The sequence below is a fragment of the Peromyscus leucopus genome, chromosome 12, assembly GCF_004664715.2.
Source record: "Peromyscus leucopus breed LL Stock chromosome 12, UCI_PerLeu_2.1, whole genome shotgun sequence".
NCBI lineage: Eukaryota > Metazoa > Chordata > Mammalia > Rodentia > Cricetidae > Peromyscus > Peromyscus leucopus.
In genome coordinates, this window is record NC_051073.1 from 76,714,376 (window position 1) to 76,731,419 (window position 17,044).

A 17,044-nucleotide genomic window follows, 5' to 3' on the forward strand; every position below is an offset into this window, starting at 1 on the left:
CTGTGTAGCTTTGCGCCTTTCCTGGAACTCACTTGGTAGCCCAGGCTGGCCTCGAACTCACAGAGATCCGCCTGGCTCTGCCTCCCGAGTGCTGGGATTAAAGGCGTGCGCCACCACCGCCCGGCAGCCTACTGTTCTTATGAAGTAATTTTCCACATCAGCCACCAGTTGGACAAGGAGCTCAAGTCTGTCACAGGGAGCCATACAATTGCTACCCAGCAGAAGTAGGACATCAGCCTGGCTGTCTCTTTTGATCTGAGCCAAACTGCCACTGTTTGGGAATAATGAAAAACATTTCTCTCCCCAAAGAAAATATCAGGGAGGAACACTGACTTCTTGGGAGATTGGGCTCAAGGTAACCAGAAGCAAGAAATGGTTTTTGGAGAAGAACTTAACATTGACATTCATCTAACGTGCTTCCTGTTGTCAACACAGCTCCTGCCTCAAGGGGTAAGACACACTTATTCTAGAGAAAAATGAATGGTTTGGGAACTCCAGATACCAGGTTCCATCTCTCCAGTCCCAAGTGCTGTTTCTTTACACCCTCAGTATTTAGGATGGGAATGCTCCTAGACTTCACAGCACAGGCAGGCCCAAGGGGTCTATTGCTGCTGTTTTGCTGGTGCTGAGAATAGCCTTTGGTTGCAGAGGAAGCCACACTTCAGAAATTACAGAGATGATGCAATATGTTCATCAAAATTCTAAGAGGGCTCAGTGGTTAAGAGCACCAGCTGCTCTTGCAAAGGACCGGGGTTCAGTTCTCAGCATCTACATGGTGGGTCACAACCTTCCAGCACTCCAGTTTCAGGGGGATCTGATGCCCTCTTCTGACCTCCTTGGCACTTCACATGCACAGTACACTTACATGCATGTGGGCAAAACACTCATACACATTAAAATTTTCAAAAATGTAAGAACTCTGAACTTTTTACTTTAAATCTGGTATATAGAGTCTGTGTGAGACCAAAACAGGAAAAACATACCTTACATGTTAAGAGCTCTGTAAGCAGTTAAGAGTAAGTTCCAAAACCGGGCGGTGGTGGTGCATGCCTTTAATCCCAGCACTCGGGAGGCAGAGGCAGGTGGATCTCTGTGAGTTTGAGGCCAGCCTGGTCTTCAGAGCAAGCTCTGGGACAGCCAAGGCTATACAGAGAACCCCTGTCTCAAAAATAAAATTAAATTAAATTTAAAAAAAATAAGTTCCTGTTTGATCCATCTGCACTTGATCACATGTGGGCGGGAGGTACATAGGCAGGAAATAAATCAGGATGTACCCTGATTGGACCTGATAGGAAATGTGGCAAATTATAGACTTTGCCTTTTTAAACCCCTCAAAACATGACTTGGGGCCATTGTCCTAGAAACTCAGAGATGGACCTGGCCAGAGCCTATCTACCTGGCCAATATTTAATTAAAGCTTGCTTCAAATTTGGCTTTAGATTGTGTTAGTCTTATTCTTGACTGGTGAGTTTAACATTTTCTGGAGACCCCAGTAAGATTCAGACTATCCACCCAAATTCTAAAGCTAGACCTTTACTCTGGAACTCCGGGGCTGAGGGGGCTGTGGGAGCCCGTTCTCGGGTTCCTCGTGGCTTTACCCAGCAGGTCCGAATAGAGGATGATCAGGACCACGGGCCTGAGTGCAGGTGTCTGAGATGGTCTGCACTTGGCTGTGCTGGGGGAGGAGGTCTTTTGCTCCACCCCTTGGCGTCTCTATAAAAACCCTGGGCTAGAGACAGTCGGGGCCCGTTGGAATAGGTCCCAGGCCCTCTCAAGGCTATCCTTTATTTTTTATCTGTTTATCTCCGCGATATTCTCCGCAATAAATCCTTCTATCTAATATTTCCTGCTGATTGCACTCAAGAAAACTCTGGGGAACTTTGGGGGTGGTGGGTAAACGCCCCACAGGGGGCCACTTCAGGAGGCATATGCCTTGAGATGTTCCAAGGCTCCAAGGTTGTATTTGGTTTGCAGGCTGTCAGGGTGGACTTCTGTGCCAAAGATAGCAGCAAGCATTTATGGAGGCCTCCTGGTGAGTCATCATCTGGTTCTGTTCTATAAGATCCTAATCTGTGATGTGGAGGGGCTTTGATAGGACCCCAATATTCTCCCATCGAGCCAACAACCAGTTGTCTCCCACCTGCGTGGTTCTGGTTGGTTGGAAAGCTTTGTCTGTTGTTTCGTTTTTGGAAAGTTTTTTATTTCTGTCTGTTTCTCATGGAAGTTGCATCTGCCCATTTTGTTGCAAAGTTTTGACTGTCTTGTGTTTTCTGGTGTGTCCATAAGTTTTGTTTTGAACATGAGCTGAGACAGAAATGGGTCAGCTATTTCTGCTGTCTCTGTTGTTGCCAGCCGCCAGCTGCCACTACTGCATGGCTGCTTTAGTGGCCAGGGCTCAGAATTTATCTCTGAGCTCTCTGGTGACTGGATTCGGGTTAGCAGGAGTTCAGATGTCTTTTTAGTGTAGACAACATTAAAGTTGCCTTATGCTGTTCTACTTTATTGGAAAGCTGGCTCTAGAGTTGGGTTATGGCTCTCCCTTCTCTAGACCCAAGTGTGTCTGCAAGTTTCCTCTATGTCTGTGCCAAGCCCTTACCACCATCCGGATTAAAGGTGAAAACATGGCACAGGCCTACCAAGGAGGCAACAGCAGGTCTCCAGGATATTTTGGATTAGGATAGATTTTTGTATGATAATGCCTGTCCTGTCCTGAAAATAAGATTTATGAAAGATAGGACTTAAAAAACAATGTTTATTTAATTAAGTATTAAGCCAGGCAGTGGTGGTGCATACCTTTAGTCTCAGCACTTGGGAGGCAGAGAGGCAGATCTCTGTAAGTTCAAGGCCAACCTGGTCCATAGAGTGGTTCCAGGACAGCAAGGGTGGTTACACAAAGAAATTCTGTCTCAAAAAAAAAAAATGTATTAAAGCTGCACCTCCATGCCTTCATATGCAAGAACGTACCTCGTGCTGGCAGCAAACTTGGTAACATAGAGTCAACTGGGTGATAATGGTTTGAAAGACATGAAGGGGTCAAGGGGAGCAGCTGAGGCTTGCAGCAGTGTGGCCGGGCTACAGTTCCTAGGGAGAGCCCAGTTGCAATGGTGGACCCTAGCAGTTTTGGAAATGCCAGTGCCATGTGACAGTCACCAGAAGCACCAGCCACAATGAAATAGAGCTGGGATCTAGAGGGCAGGCCGTGTATATGCTGCTAAGGCCTGGAACAAAGAGGCGATCTAACCCCTCAGGGAAACCCAAAGGATTGTGAATGAATCCTAGATATTGAACTTTGAATTTGTTTGCACTCTTGGAGCTTGGTTTTGCATTATGTAGATTGTGGCTGTGCCCTGTATCTTCCCTCCTGAAGTTAAAAAAAAAATGGTACTTGTTTTTTTATATTGCAGGAGCACACAGTTAAGAGATTTTAAACATTTTTAAGAGAAAATTTTGGAGTTTTACAGAAAATTTAAAAAAAAGTTATTGGATTTAAGGAACTTTAAAATAAGACTATGGGACATTTTAGGTTTATAAAATGCCTTATATTATTAATATATGATCTTAAAAATTAAATAAATAAATAAAAAGGTTAAAAATTAGGGCCACAGCTATGAGCACAAAATCTAAGCACCAGGAGCCAGGATGTTCCTATCTTATGATGCAACAAGACAATGACCTATTCAGCCTGGCAAAGAGCTTGGAGCAGCAGATCTCAACCTATAGATTGCAACCCTTTGGGAGTTGAAAAACCCTTTGGAATGGGTAGCCTAGGACTGTCTGCATGTCAGATGTTTACATTGCTGTTCATAATACTGGCAAAATTGCAATTGTAAAATAGCAATGAGAATGATTTTTATGGCTGGGGCAGTCACTATAACATGGGGAAATGTGCTGAAGAATGTGTGAAATGGTCACAGCATTAGGAAGGTTGAAAAATCACTGACTTAGATAATGTCTCTCTTTACCCAAAGTCTATTTAGGCTTAAGAAAGAAGGCTTGTCTTTATGAGCCTTATTAAGCTTTAGCTATTTTGGTAAACTGAGTCATATAAGAATGTTATATTCTATAATGGTATACTATCAAAGGATCAGGAAAGTTCTCAATCTCTCTGTGGACTGTGTTTATGAGTTTGAAATTTTATTTTGATATTAAAAAGAACTTCAATTCAGATATTGTTTTTTTTGTTTTTTTTTTTTTTTGGTTTTTTCGAGACAGGGTTTCTCTGTGTAGCTTTGCGCCTTTCCTGGAGCTCACTTGGTAGCCCAGGCTGGCCTCGAACTCACAAAGATCCGCCTGCCTCTGCCTCCTGAGTGCTGGGATTAAAGGCGTGCGCCACCACGCCCGGCTGATATTGTTATTTTTTAAGGCTTAGACTTAACAGAGATAAAGCTGTGAAGTCCTATTCTTATAAAAGTTATTAACTTATTATAAACTGTTAAAGATAATTAAGACATGCAAGTTAATGGTCAAATTTTATAATGTGTTCAAAACTATACTTGTATTTGTACTATGTACTAATGTAATTAATTACAGGAAAAGGACTTATTTAGCATCCTGTATGTTTTCAAGGTTAAGCCTAAAGCAAGTAACTAAAACCAAGCAAAGTTTGTTTAGCTCAGATATACTTAATAGATAATGGTCCTCAAACTGGTCAGAGATCTGATGAATATGTCATTTAAAATGTTTTATGGAAAAATCTTACTATGACAGACAAATACCTCAGATCCTAGCAGTGACCTTGAAGGCTCTAAAGATGACAGGGCACCATGACAACCCCATCTGGATTGTGGTAATGCTAACCATTGGGCAAGACTGTCCCAATGTCTCACCTGTGGCCAGGACCCTGCCCAAACTGTAGACAAGCAAGACACTGGAGAGTTGATTGCCCCACTTTCCCTAGACAAAGTAAGGTCAGTTCTCCAGATTCTCCTCCACAGGAAAGACCTCTCAGGTCTCCTGGGCCTGGGGGCTGAAGACTGATGCTGTCCTGCTATTCCTGCCTCCAGTGAGATGGAGACCACAGCAGCCTGGGATGATCATCTAGGTAATGAACTAGTCTCCGTCATTTTAATCGATACATAGTTATTTGGATTATATTTCCTGCTGTAATTTATCCTCCTCAGTTCTCGGAGGGTGTTGACGGTTAGGCCAACTATAGCTTTGTCGACTTGGCAGCAGCAGGCAACCAGGTTCTTCCCCAAGACTGTAGCCAGCTTGTTAGCTCATTTCATATGTAAAAATTAGGGCTTACTTTTTCCAGAGCTACTAAGTCTCCTTCTGAGAAAAGCTAGACAGGTTTGCCTTGCTTACAGGCTTCATATCAAAAGACAAACTTGCTTCAAATGTAACTTTCCACTGAAGTAATATAATTTGCAGTGACTGTTCTCAGGAATAACTCCTTGTGTCTCTAGTATATGATTATATGAAAAGAAAAGGGGTTAAAGTCCATACAAGTTCTGAGGGTCTAAGAAAATGTACTAAAGTGAATATGAAAGCTTAAGTAAGTTTTAAGGGTCTCAGAAAGTGATTTAAGATGTATACATGCAAGTTGTAAAGGTATACATAAGTGATTTCAGGCATGTGAAAAATGGGAAATACTTCAGATTTCTCTCCCACTATATGCTATTATTATACTAGGATTTCAAAAGTTCAGCATTTTAACATTGATCAATGGAGTTCTGATAAGCTGATAGCTCACTGATTGCTATTGTCAGTCACAAGCTTAAGATTTTAAACTTCCTTTGGTTGTCTTCTAAGTATAGACTTAAAGGTGCTTCTCATTGGGCTGAAAACATATGTATATGGTGCTGTGGGATGGTCTGTATGTCAAATTGCTCTGATTGGTCAATAAATAAAACACTGATTGGCCAGTGGCCAGGCAGGAAGTAGGTGGGACAAGGAGAGAGGAGAATTCTGGGAAGCGGAAGGCTGAGGAGAGAGACACTGCAGTCGCCGCCATGACCAGCAGCATGTGAAGATGCCGGTAAGCCACCAGCCACATGGCAAGGTATAGATTTATGATTAATTTAAGCTATAAGAACAGTTAGCAAGAAGCCTGCCACAGCCATACAGTTTGTATGCAGTATAAGTCTCTGTGTTTACTTGGTTGGGTCTGAGTGGCTGTGGGACTGGCGGTGGGCAAGGCAGGAAAACTCTAGCTACAAATGGCGCCCAACGAGAGGGCAAGAGTTTCCACCTAAAACCTGAGAAAAGATTCTAAAACGGAGCTAAAAACAGCTTCCTAATTGTCTCTCTCAAATGAGCATCAGCTGCCGGTTTGAGTTAGTGGCAGGTTCCTGGCGTGTGCGCTTGACCTGCAGTATGGCGGGAATGAGGCCTCTGCAAGTGGCACATTAAGCTGCATGGTGGATTTAGCCTTTGCTAGTACAAAACAAAATAAGGTTTCTGGGCTACACGCTGCTTGGATAAAAGCATAGACCCACGATGGCTCCCAGAGCTGGTGGAAAACGTACCACTGCCATGTTGGGAAGCTGAAGTGGGCGGAGCCAGCAGCCACAGCGCCGTTTCAGGCTTAAAAGGCTGCAGTTTAAAGCAATAGGCTCAAGGTAATATAAAAAATAAGACACATAAAGATGGCTACCACACAGAGAATCTAGATTATGTTCTCTTTGATATTTGTAACTGAAGAAAAACATTTGATTGCAAAAGCTGTTGAGTTATGCCAAAATGTATATTTTAAAGGTACCTTGACTTCAAAATTTTGCTATAAGGATATGTTGCTTTGGAAAAGAGGCTCTGCTTTTGTTTCTACAGAAAGCCAGAGGCTATGGATTTGTTCCAGATTAAGATACATCAGGTTTGACTAGCCAAGACCCCCTGAAAGGTCTCCGATGACACCATGGCCCAGATGATCCAACATCCAGAATCGTTTCAAGGCAACTGGCTCAGACGATACAGCCTCATGGACTATTCCATGATCCTAAAATTTTCTTTGTGTCCCCATAGATACAGCGCCCCCCTCCAGCAGGAAGTAGTAAGAGAAGCTACACCCAAATTCCCAAATATACCAAGCTGGCTTTGGAGATGTGTAAAAGTTAAAACCTTTTTAAAAAAAGAAAAGGGGAAGTGCTGTGGGATGGTCTGTATGTCAAATTGCTCTGATTGGTCAATAAATAAAACACTGATTGGCCAGTGGCCAGGCAGGAAGTAGGTGGGACAAGGAGAGAGGAGAATTCTGGGAAGCGGAAGGCTGAGGAGAGAGACACTGCAGTCGCCGCCATGACCAGCAGCATGTGAAGATGCTGGTAAGCCACCAGCCACGTGGCAAGGTATAGATTTATGGAAATGGATTAATTTAAGCTATAAGAACAGTTAGCAAGAAGCCTGCCACGGCCATACAGTTTGTATGCAGTATAAGTCTCTGTGTTTACTTGGTTGGGTCTGAGTGGCTGTGGCACTGGCGGATGACAAAGATTTGTCCTGACTGTGGGCAAGGCAGGAAAACTCTAGCAACAATATGGCTTTCTGGAGAGAGAAACATATTCATGCTTTTTAACCCAAATCTATAGCCTTTGCTAGGACTTAAAGTGTGAGTCTACTCCAGCTGTTTTACAGACCTGTTACCTGATTCTTCTACAATGTGGATTTAAGTACAGATTGGTAATGTTAATATATCTAAAACTTTTATGTCTTTTTGCAAACTAAAAATTCATGTGAGCTTCAGAGAATTGAGGGAGTCATAAGGCTTGCATCCATCTCTATAGGTCAAATGGACTCCAGATAAGAACAGCTTATGTCTCCCTACCTGTCTATTCCTGAGGACAGTCTCTCTCTCTCTCTCTCTCTCTCTCTCTCTCTCTCTCTCTCTCTCTCTCTCTCCTGGTCTTGGGACTCCTCCCCTCCCCCAACTACTAGGACTAAGGGCCTGAAAGTTACAAATGTAAGATTTTCCTTTCAGTTACTAAATTGTAACTTCTATCACTAGTCTATATCTGTCTCAGTAGATTTCCACTTGGCTGACAGACACCATCAAGCATCAGCTGCTGACCATAACCTGCTCCAAATGCCTGAGGGCCCTGGGCTTGCTGAAAGCTGATCTGGACCAGTCCAACCAATGTGATTGCTCCCTGTCTCTTGAGCTGGGTCAGTGAACCATATGCTTCTGTGAATGCCCCATTGCCTGAATTCCCTCCTTGTCTTTGACTAGCATTCCAGCCCTCCTGGGCCCTGACAACAGCATCCTAGTTTCAGCAGGAAGGAGTTACAGAAGAGAGTACATCACCCCTTATCTCCCAACAGGCTTCAGTGTTAGATCAAAAAGAAACTCCCTGACCTAGGGGACAAAATAACTACCTATAGTGCCTATTGGCATGTCAGGAAAGGTACCTGCTAAAACTAAATAGATCCAGATCTGTCAACAGGTAGACTCATTAGCTGAAATAGTTCTACAATATGAAGGGCACTCGACCTGCTCTGTATAAAACAAAGAGGTTATTATATAGCTTTAAGAGAAAATTGTTGTTTCTATACAGAGCACTCAGAAATTATTAGAAAAAATCTGGCTATACAAAAAAAAAAACTGCAAAAAGAGGGACCTGAGATGAAGTAAATGGCTGGTACTTAGTCTCGTTCCCAGGCTCCTCCGAGATAGTAACTCTGATGTCAGCCATGGTAGGGCTCTTGGCTCTTTCTGCTTCTGTTAATTCCTGTTGGCTCTTGCATCACTGATGCCTTAATTAAATGATAATTCCTGTCTGGGTATCATTAAGCTGATGGTTATTAGATCCCAATAGAAACAGGCACCCATCACAGAGTCAAGAATTTGACTCAGGATACAATTGGGGGGGGGGGGTTGGGAGGGGGAAGAATGTGAGACCAAAACCGGAAAAATATGCCTTGCAGGTTAAGAGTTCTGTGTGCAGTTAAGAATAAGTTCCTGTTTGACCACACCAGATGTGCTTGATCACATGTGGGCAGGAAGTATGTCAGGATTTACCCTTGCCCCTGATTGGACCTGATAGGAAATGTGATAAATTATAGGCTTTGCCTTTTTAAATCCCTCAAAACATGACTTGAGGCCATTGTTCTAGGAACTCAGAGATGGACCTGACCTATCTACCTGACCAATATTTAGTTAAAGCTTGCTTCAAATTTGGCTTTAGATTGTGGTAGTCTTATTCTTGACTGGTGGGATTAACATCTTATCAGCTCCTTCCTACTCTACCTGCCCCCAATGGTTATGACAGCTACCATCGTTGGCACACTGGTGGGTGAAAGTTGGGGGAGGAGAAGCAACAGCTGCATGTTGGATTTAGACTCTTTCCCAGAAACATGTCTGAACTGGCTCCTTCACATGAGTACTTTCATGCTTCCCCAGAGATTCCTGGCTCAGCCTGTTGCTCCTAAAGTTCTCGCTGGTCTGTGCCTGCAGCTCATTTCTGGTCTCCTTCCACATAGCCATCTGAGGCCTCAGCTCAGGACATTCAGTCTTGGGGTCCCTCTACACAGAACCTAGGACATGGAGCTGGCTGTGGCTCAACTATGTTCCGTAGAAGCCCATGAGCTGGAAACATAATTTTCAGATTCATATGTTTGTTTGTTTTAGATATTTATTTATTTATTTATTTATTTATTTATTTATTTATTTATTTATTTCAAGACGGGGTCTCTGTACCATAGCTCTGGCTGTCCTGAATCTCACTATGTAGACCAGACTGGTCTCGAACTCAGAGACCCACCTGCCTCTGCTTCCATTGCCTGGTCTCAGATTTATATGTTAGTGATATTGGAAGGTAGGGCTTTGGGAGGTAATCAGAATTAGGTCAAGTCATGAAGGTGGAGCCTCCATGATGACATTACCATCCTTTGTTTTATTTTATTTGAGGGAGTGTTCAGGAGTGCCACAGGACATGTTTGGAGGTCAGAGGACGACTATGTGAAATCAATTCTCTCCCTTTGTTAAAAACAAAAAATAATCTTGGTGTCATACAACACATAAACAGAACAAAAATAGCTTTTGACAAAGCAATTTCTTTTTTGGGAAAAAAAAAAAAAAGGACTTGACAGAATCCAAACCAAGCTAGTGAGCCCTTGGGGCAGGGTGAGATGGGATTGGGGTGGCAGGAAGATTAGGGTTGTTGGTTTTTTGGTTTTTTTTTTTTTCATCTAATGCAGGTAGTGACTAAGAATTTTTTCCATAGGCTGGCTTCATAGTCTTTTTGGATTGACTAATTTTAAAGGAATAGGGTTGGGATATGAGAAGATGTTCATAAAAATTTTACAAGGCGGAGGAGATTAAAAGTGAGGGAGATTTTTGGATGTTGTCCTTTGATGGGCTAGCTACCTCTGAGAGAAAACATTTCTCAAACTTCTGCCACGTGGCTCCAGCAATGAAACTCAGGTCATCAAGCTTGGTGGCAAGTGCCTTTATCTGCTGAGCCATCTCACCCACCCGGGCATTAGTGTTTTTATAAGAGGGAGGGAGGGGTGGGTTAGGGGTCATCCAGGAAGGGAGAGGTGGGTGAGGGGTCATCCAGGAAGGGAGGGGTGGGTGAGGGGTCATCCAGGAAGGGAGGGGTGGGTGAGGGGGTCACCCAGGAAGGGAGGGGTGGGTGAGGGGGTCACCCAGGAAGGGAGGGCTGGGTGAGGGGTCATCCAGGAAGGGAGGGGTGGGTGAGGGGGTCATCCAGTGAAGTGTTTACTGTGTAAGCCTGAGGACTGAACTCATCCCCTGACGGAAAGTGGAGGAAGGGAAGAGACTTGAAGTTGATCTTTGACACTTACATGTATCCGCTTGTATGCATGTTTGCATACGTGTGTGTGTGTGTGTGTGTGTGTGTGTGTGTGTGTGTGTGTGGCCATGTCTGCATACACAGAAAGAAAGGGGGTCCTACCATGCCTGTATACACAGAGAGAAAGGGGTTCCCACCATGCCTGCATACTCAGAGAAAGGGGGTCCCACCATGCCTGGATACACAGAAAGGGAGTCCCACCATGCCTGCATACTCAGAGAAAGGGGGTCCCACCATGCCTGCATACACAGAAAGGGAGTCCCACCATGCCTGCATACTCAGAGAGAAAGGTAGGAACCTATGCCAATTCTCTTTTACTGCAGGTCCCAAGTCTGTCCAGAATAGTTGATGCTTCACATACCCTATCATTTTTCAGGAAGCACACGAGGCTGACCCCACCAAGGTGGCAGCGGCTCCCCCTGGCAGCTTTCTCCCACTGTCTGGCTTCCCAGAACACAGCTGTCCGTCCAGCAGGCCGACCCTCCCCCTCACAGAACTTCAATTAAGGAAGCAAAGAACTCAGCTGTCCCTGAGATGAGATGCCCAGCACAGCTTTCTTCAAGGATGTCCTCTTTACAAAACCCTTCCGTCTCTTTCCTAAATGCTGATTCAGGGGCTCAGGGTGCCCTGGGAATCAAAAGAAAATCTTTTTTAAAGTTGTTTTTTTACAGAATGAGGGTGATTACATCATGGTGCCTGTGTTGGAGAGGGCAAATCTGTGCATTGGTTCCCTCTTTTCCACGGAACTCAGGGCAGGAGGCTTACGGCAAACGATTTACACCAAGCCGTCTCTCTCTATCTTGGGGTAGATTTTGGCTATTGATGGTATCTTTTTAAAGAAAAATCACAGGACAAGCTGGCTTCTCACTTTAGATTTTCCCATTTATAGCACATACGGTACTTGGTAGGAAATTTATATTAAGGCTGTCTTAGTTAGGGTGTCTATTGCTGTGACGAACACCATGACCCAAAGCAGCTTGGAGAGAAAAGGGTTTCTTTGGCTTACACTTTCACCTCACTGTTCATCACCGAGGGAAGTCAGGGCAGGAACTCACGCAGGGCAGGAACCTGGACACAGGAGCTGATGCAGAGGCCAAGGAGGGGAGCTGCTTGCTGGTTTGCTCCCCATGGCTTGCTCAGCCTGGGTTTCTTACAGAACCTAGGACCACCGGCCCAAGGATGGCACCACCCACCATGGGCCGGGCCCTCCCCCATTGATCACTAACTGAGAAAATGCCTTACAGCTGGGTCTCAGGAGGCATTTTCTCAACTGAGGCTCCTTCCTCTGATGTCTCTAGCTTGTGTCAAGTTGACACACAAAACCAGCCAGTACAAAGACCATGTCACATTAAACACATCGACACTTTTCCTTTTTCATATGTGCATGTGACATTTTCCATCTAAAGGGTAAGGAAAACTAATGTCTGAGATCTCAGAGAGGTAAGGTCAGGATTGCCCAAATAGTAAGGTCTGTCCGGCACCTTCTGGCCCCAAACTCGGGGCGGGGGGTAGGGTGGGGACCCGGGGTGAGGTGTGGAGACACATGAGATCACCACAGGAACTCCACACTACTTCACATGTACTTCCTATCTTGTCTCCGCCCCAGTCACACGAGGCTTACCAGGGCCTCGAGGACCGGGAGAGCTTGGGTCGTGGGAGAGATTGGCAACACCCCGGCGAGATGTGACTTTCGGCTCGGAGGAGTGTGCCAGGTCAGCTGACTCACCCTTCTGACAGGAAGCCAAATGCTGGGAGGACAGTGCTCGGCTGGGCTCGGCCGAGTCTACAGCTGCAAGGGACTGGGGTGATTCCAGACCGGCCTCTGCCCTTCGCCGTCGACTCGGACTCGCTGGTACCTGGTGTGTCTCTTCATAACTTCTGTAAGCTTGGGAGAAACTGATACTGTTTCAAGAGGCGGTGCAGTGGACACCACAGGAGGTCGGCAGGGAGTCCTGGCCAGCTGCAAAACAACTGGGCGTGCCGAGCCTTTCCAACATAGGAAACGGGTTATTAACACAGGTTAATAAGCCCGTCCGTCCTTATAGAGTGCTCGCAAAACACCTTGGTACAGAATGCCTAGGGAGGAGAAGAAAGACGCTTGTGGTGTGTTACTAAGTAAAGGCAATGCAGAGCGGGAGCCTCTCTCTGTAATAAAAGGTGCTCTTGCTTGAGCAGGTCCTTTTGTCGGCCAGGCCTGAAGGGTAAAGGCGCAGGCGAAGTGCAGCACTCGGTGGTCAAACAATTAGGTTACAGTCAGCCCCATGTTTCCACATCCCTCTCGGGGCCTGTTGGCTGTCCCACGCCCTCCAAATACAAAGGGACTCATTTGCCACACTGCTCCCTCAGACAACTGGCTACTCAACGGGCAGACCTCTCCCAGCCACTCCAGAGGCTCCGAGCATGAGAGTCCACAAGTGGACGCCAGCCTGACAACCTGGTGACACCCCACTTTAAAACAGTGAATGAAGCAGGCAGGATAATGTCATATTATTATATATTATAATATATATGTTTATAATAAATGTTCCCCTCAGTCACTCCAGAGGTCCCACTTCTGGTAGGAGCTACCTCTGTGAAGCTAGGATGTAGTTTGGGCCATTCCTCAAGAAAGAGGAACACACACACACACACACACACACACACACACACACACACACACAGAGTTTGATCCAGGACAGTCTACTTCAAACACAAACACAAACATACTGGAGGTGTGTTTATGCTTTTGTTCTCACACACAGCTGGTTCACAACAGGGAAGTTCCTGGGCCACTAGAGATAGAGCTGAGTACATACCTAAGTCTGAAATTCCTCAGGAGGCAATCTGTAGAGATATCCTCTGCCCACTGCAAAGATAAATGCCCACCCTCTCCCCCACAGCACCTCAGAGGAGAGTTCTTCAGGATGCAACTGTAGGAGGTTTCCTAGGCTAGCCCGGGGTCCAGCAGCTCTCCCCTGCACATGGAAGCTGTTCTGTTCAGGGCTCACAGGCCTGTAATCGTACAGGTTCTGTCAGGCTGTTTATGTTGATTCTTCCTTGTTGAGGGGTATCCATCAGAGAAGACCGTTCAGACATGGGTGTAGGCTGATAGAAAGTCTTTATTAGGCCGTCAGCAGACTACCCTGGCTTGGGTTTTCAGGATATCAGTGTAGCCCCGAGCCTTTCTTGGGGTGATCTTTTAAATATAAAAACCATGTCCTGGGTTGACATACTTCAGTTAAGAAGAACAGTTGGCCAGAAGTGGAACTACAGAAGCCAAAAAGTGAGGTTAGTACCTTTAGAGACTTTCCCAAAGCTGTGGACTTTGATGGAGTAGACCTTTTTCCCAAAGCTGTGGACTTTGATGGAGTAGACCTTTTTCCCAAAGCTGTGGACTTTGATGGAGGAGACCTTTGTTTTAGTTTTGACAGGTGATGCTGTCTACTTGCTGAGTTTTATGGCCTGAATGGTACTTCTATCATGGTGTCAGTTGTGCTAAGGTCTGGGGGCCTGTTACATTCCCAACCTCCCCTGTTATGAATGTATGCTTGCACCTTTGTGCTTTATACACAATGGGGTTTGGAACTCAAATATTCTTACTTTCTTTTATTAGTACCTGCGTTTCCTACGACAAGTGTGTTGTGTCTCTCCTTCCTCAAAGAAATCAAAGCTATTGGCTGAACCACCTGAGATCCCAACTACACTCCCCCACCTCCCCTTAGCCACAGTCTTCTCCCTCCCTCACCCACGCTAGCCTCCAAACACCAGAGATCAAGGCGGCTCCCGATGCTGTACTCCCACTTCCTCTCCTTACGCTCTTGCTGCCTACCACGCCAAACCACCGATAAACACATTGCAGAGGTATTGGCACCTCAGCATAGGATCTGACGTAAGAGGCAACCGTCTCACTCCTGGCTGGAGACGAGACTCAGTCACAGAGTGCCTGCTTGCCGAGCATGCACAAGACCTCTCACGCTCTCTCCGCCTCCCTCCTCCCTCTTCCCTTTTCCATTCCCCTCTTCCTCTAGGCGTTCATTCATTTACTCGGTCAGTCAGTCAGTAAACACAGGTTGAACCTCTTGCTTCGCCTGATCCTGGAACTATGAAGGGAGAAATTAGAGTCCCTGAGATGAGGGAACTTTCAACGCAGTGATATGGTGCTGGTGATGCTGGCACTATGAAACACACACACACACACACACACACACACACACACACACACACACACACGAACTCAGAAGCCATTCTCTTCAGACTGACAGCTACATAGACTGAGACTACACCTGCTGTAATACTTCTTTAAAATTACATATGCATGCCAGGCATGGTAGTGCACAGTACTTGGAAGGCAGAGGCAGGAGGATCTCTGTGAGTTTAAAGCCTGTCTTGTCTATAGAGTTCCAGGACAGCCAGGACTACCTAGAGAGACCCTGTCTCAAAAATCAAAACCAATAAAACTGAAAACTTCATATGTGTGAGTGTGTGTGCCATGTGCATGCAGAGTGCTCTTGGAAGCCAGAAGGGGGCATCTGGTCCCCTGGGGCTGGAGTTACATACAGGTTGCTGTGAGCCACCTGATTGAATCCTGGGAAACAGTCTGGTTGAGCTGCAAGCACTCTTAGCCAATAAGTCACCTATCCAGCTTCTGCACTCTTTCAGAGAAGTAAAGACATTAACAAACCTGGCGTCCAAACATTCAACATCCAGATATATGGAATTCTGACTTCATCTTTCTCCTGCATTTTCATACTGCATAATGTATTTGAAATTATACATCTATTACATGTCATCAAACTTACATAAAATGTGTCCTACCAGCCTGGAGAGGTGGCTCAGCAGTTAGGAGCATTTCCTGCTCTTGCAGAGGACCATAGTTTGGTTCTCAGAACCCATGTCAGGTGGCTCACAGCTGCCTGTAACTCCAGCTCTGGGGAGATCTGATGCCCTGGTGTCCACATGCATTTGCACTCATACACACACACACACACACACACACACACGCATTTGCACTCATACACACACACACATGCATTTGCACTCATACATACACACACACACACACACACACACACACACACACACACGCATGCATGCATGAAATTAAAAATAAACCTTAAATGGATCATACTCTGTGTCTGTTTTAAAATTTTGTTTGGTTTGGTTTCTTTTGAGACAGGGTCTCACTATGTGACCCAGCCTGGTCACATAGGTAAATCACGACTAACCTCTTCTTGTGTGGTCTATTTTTATATCCTGTCTAAGAAATCTTTGGGTGCGGGTAAGATGGTCCATTGGTGAAGAGCACTTTCTGTTCTTGAGGAGGGACCTGGGTTCAATTCTCAGCACCCACACTGTTGGTTCACAATAATCCAGAACTCCAGTTCCAGGGGACTGGATACCTTCTTCTGACCTCTGCAGGCACCAAGCATGCATGCCATGCACATATATGTTGTGTGTGTGTGTGTGTGTGTGTGTGTGTGTGTGTGTGTGTGTGGACATGTGGAAACCAGAGAGATGATTCTCTCCTTCCACTCTGTGGGCTCCAGGTATTGAAATCAGGTCGTCTGGCTTGGCCACGAGTGTCTTGACTGAGTCATTTCTCCAACCCTGCACCAACTATTTCTCAAAGTCATTTCTTTACCCTGCGATTGGAGACCCAGCTGCTGCCTGTCTCTTCCATATGTGCGTGGGCCCCTTGCAGGGCTCTCTGTTCTGTTCTCCCACCCCACTCTCTAATTACTATTCCTCCGTAATACCACCGAGTCTCATTAGTCTGTAGACTAAGTCTCCTCCACCCGGCTGCCTTGTGTTCTTTCCCAAAATTATCTGCTTGTTGATCTTCTTTGTGAATTTTAAGTTCAGCTTGTCAAATTCCATCCAAAACAAAACTTCATTGAGATTTGGGTAGAATTTTAATTGGATTTGCAGATTACTGGTAGAAGCATGGTCAGGATGTTCAGTCTTCTGATCCATGAATCTTAATTGAATTGGGGACTGCTTGGGAGGTGTTCGCAGGACGTTGAGTCTTCAGATCCATGAATGTGTCTCTTTGTTTCTTTTTGGTCTTCTTTTTAATTTTTCCACGGTGCTTTCCTCTGTTGAAAGTTTCATATCTTTGGCCAGTGAAATAGCTCAGTGGTAAAAAGCCCCCGCCTTCAAGTGTGACAACCTGCATTTGATCCCTGGGACCCACATGGTGGAAAGAAAGAATCCATTCCCACAAGTTGTCGTCTGACCATACAGTCAGACACTGAAGCAGATAAACATGTAAAATCACCAGTAAGTAACACTGTTATTTTTTTCTTGGTGCCGAAAGA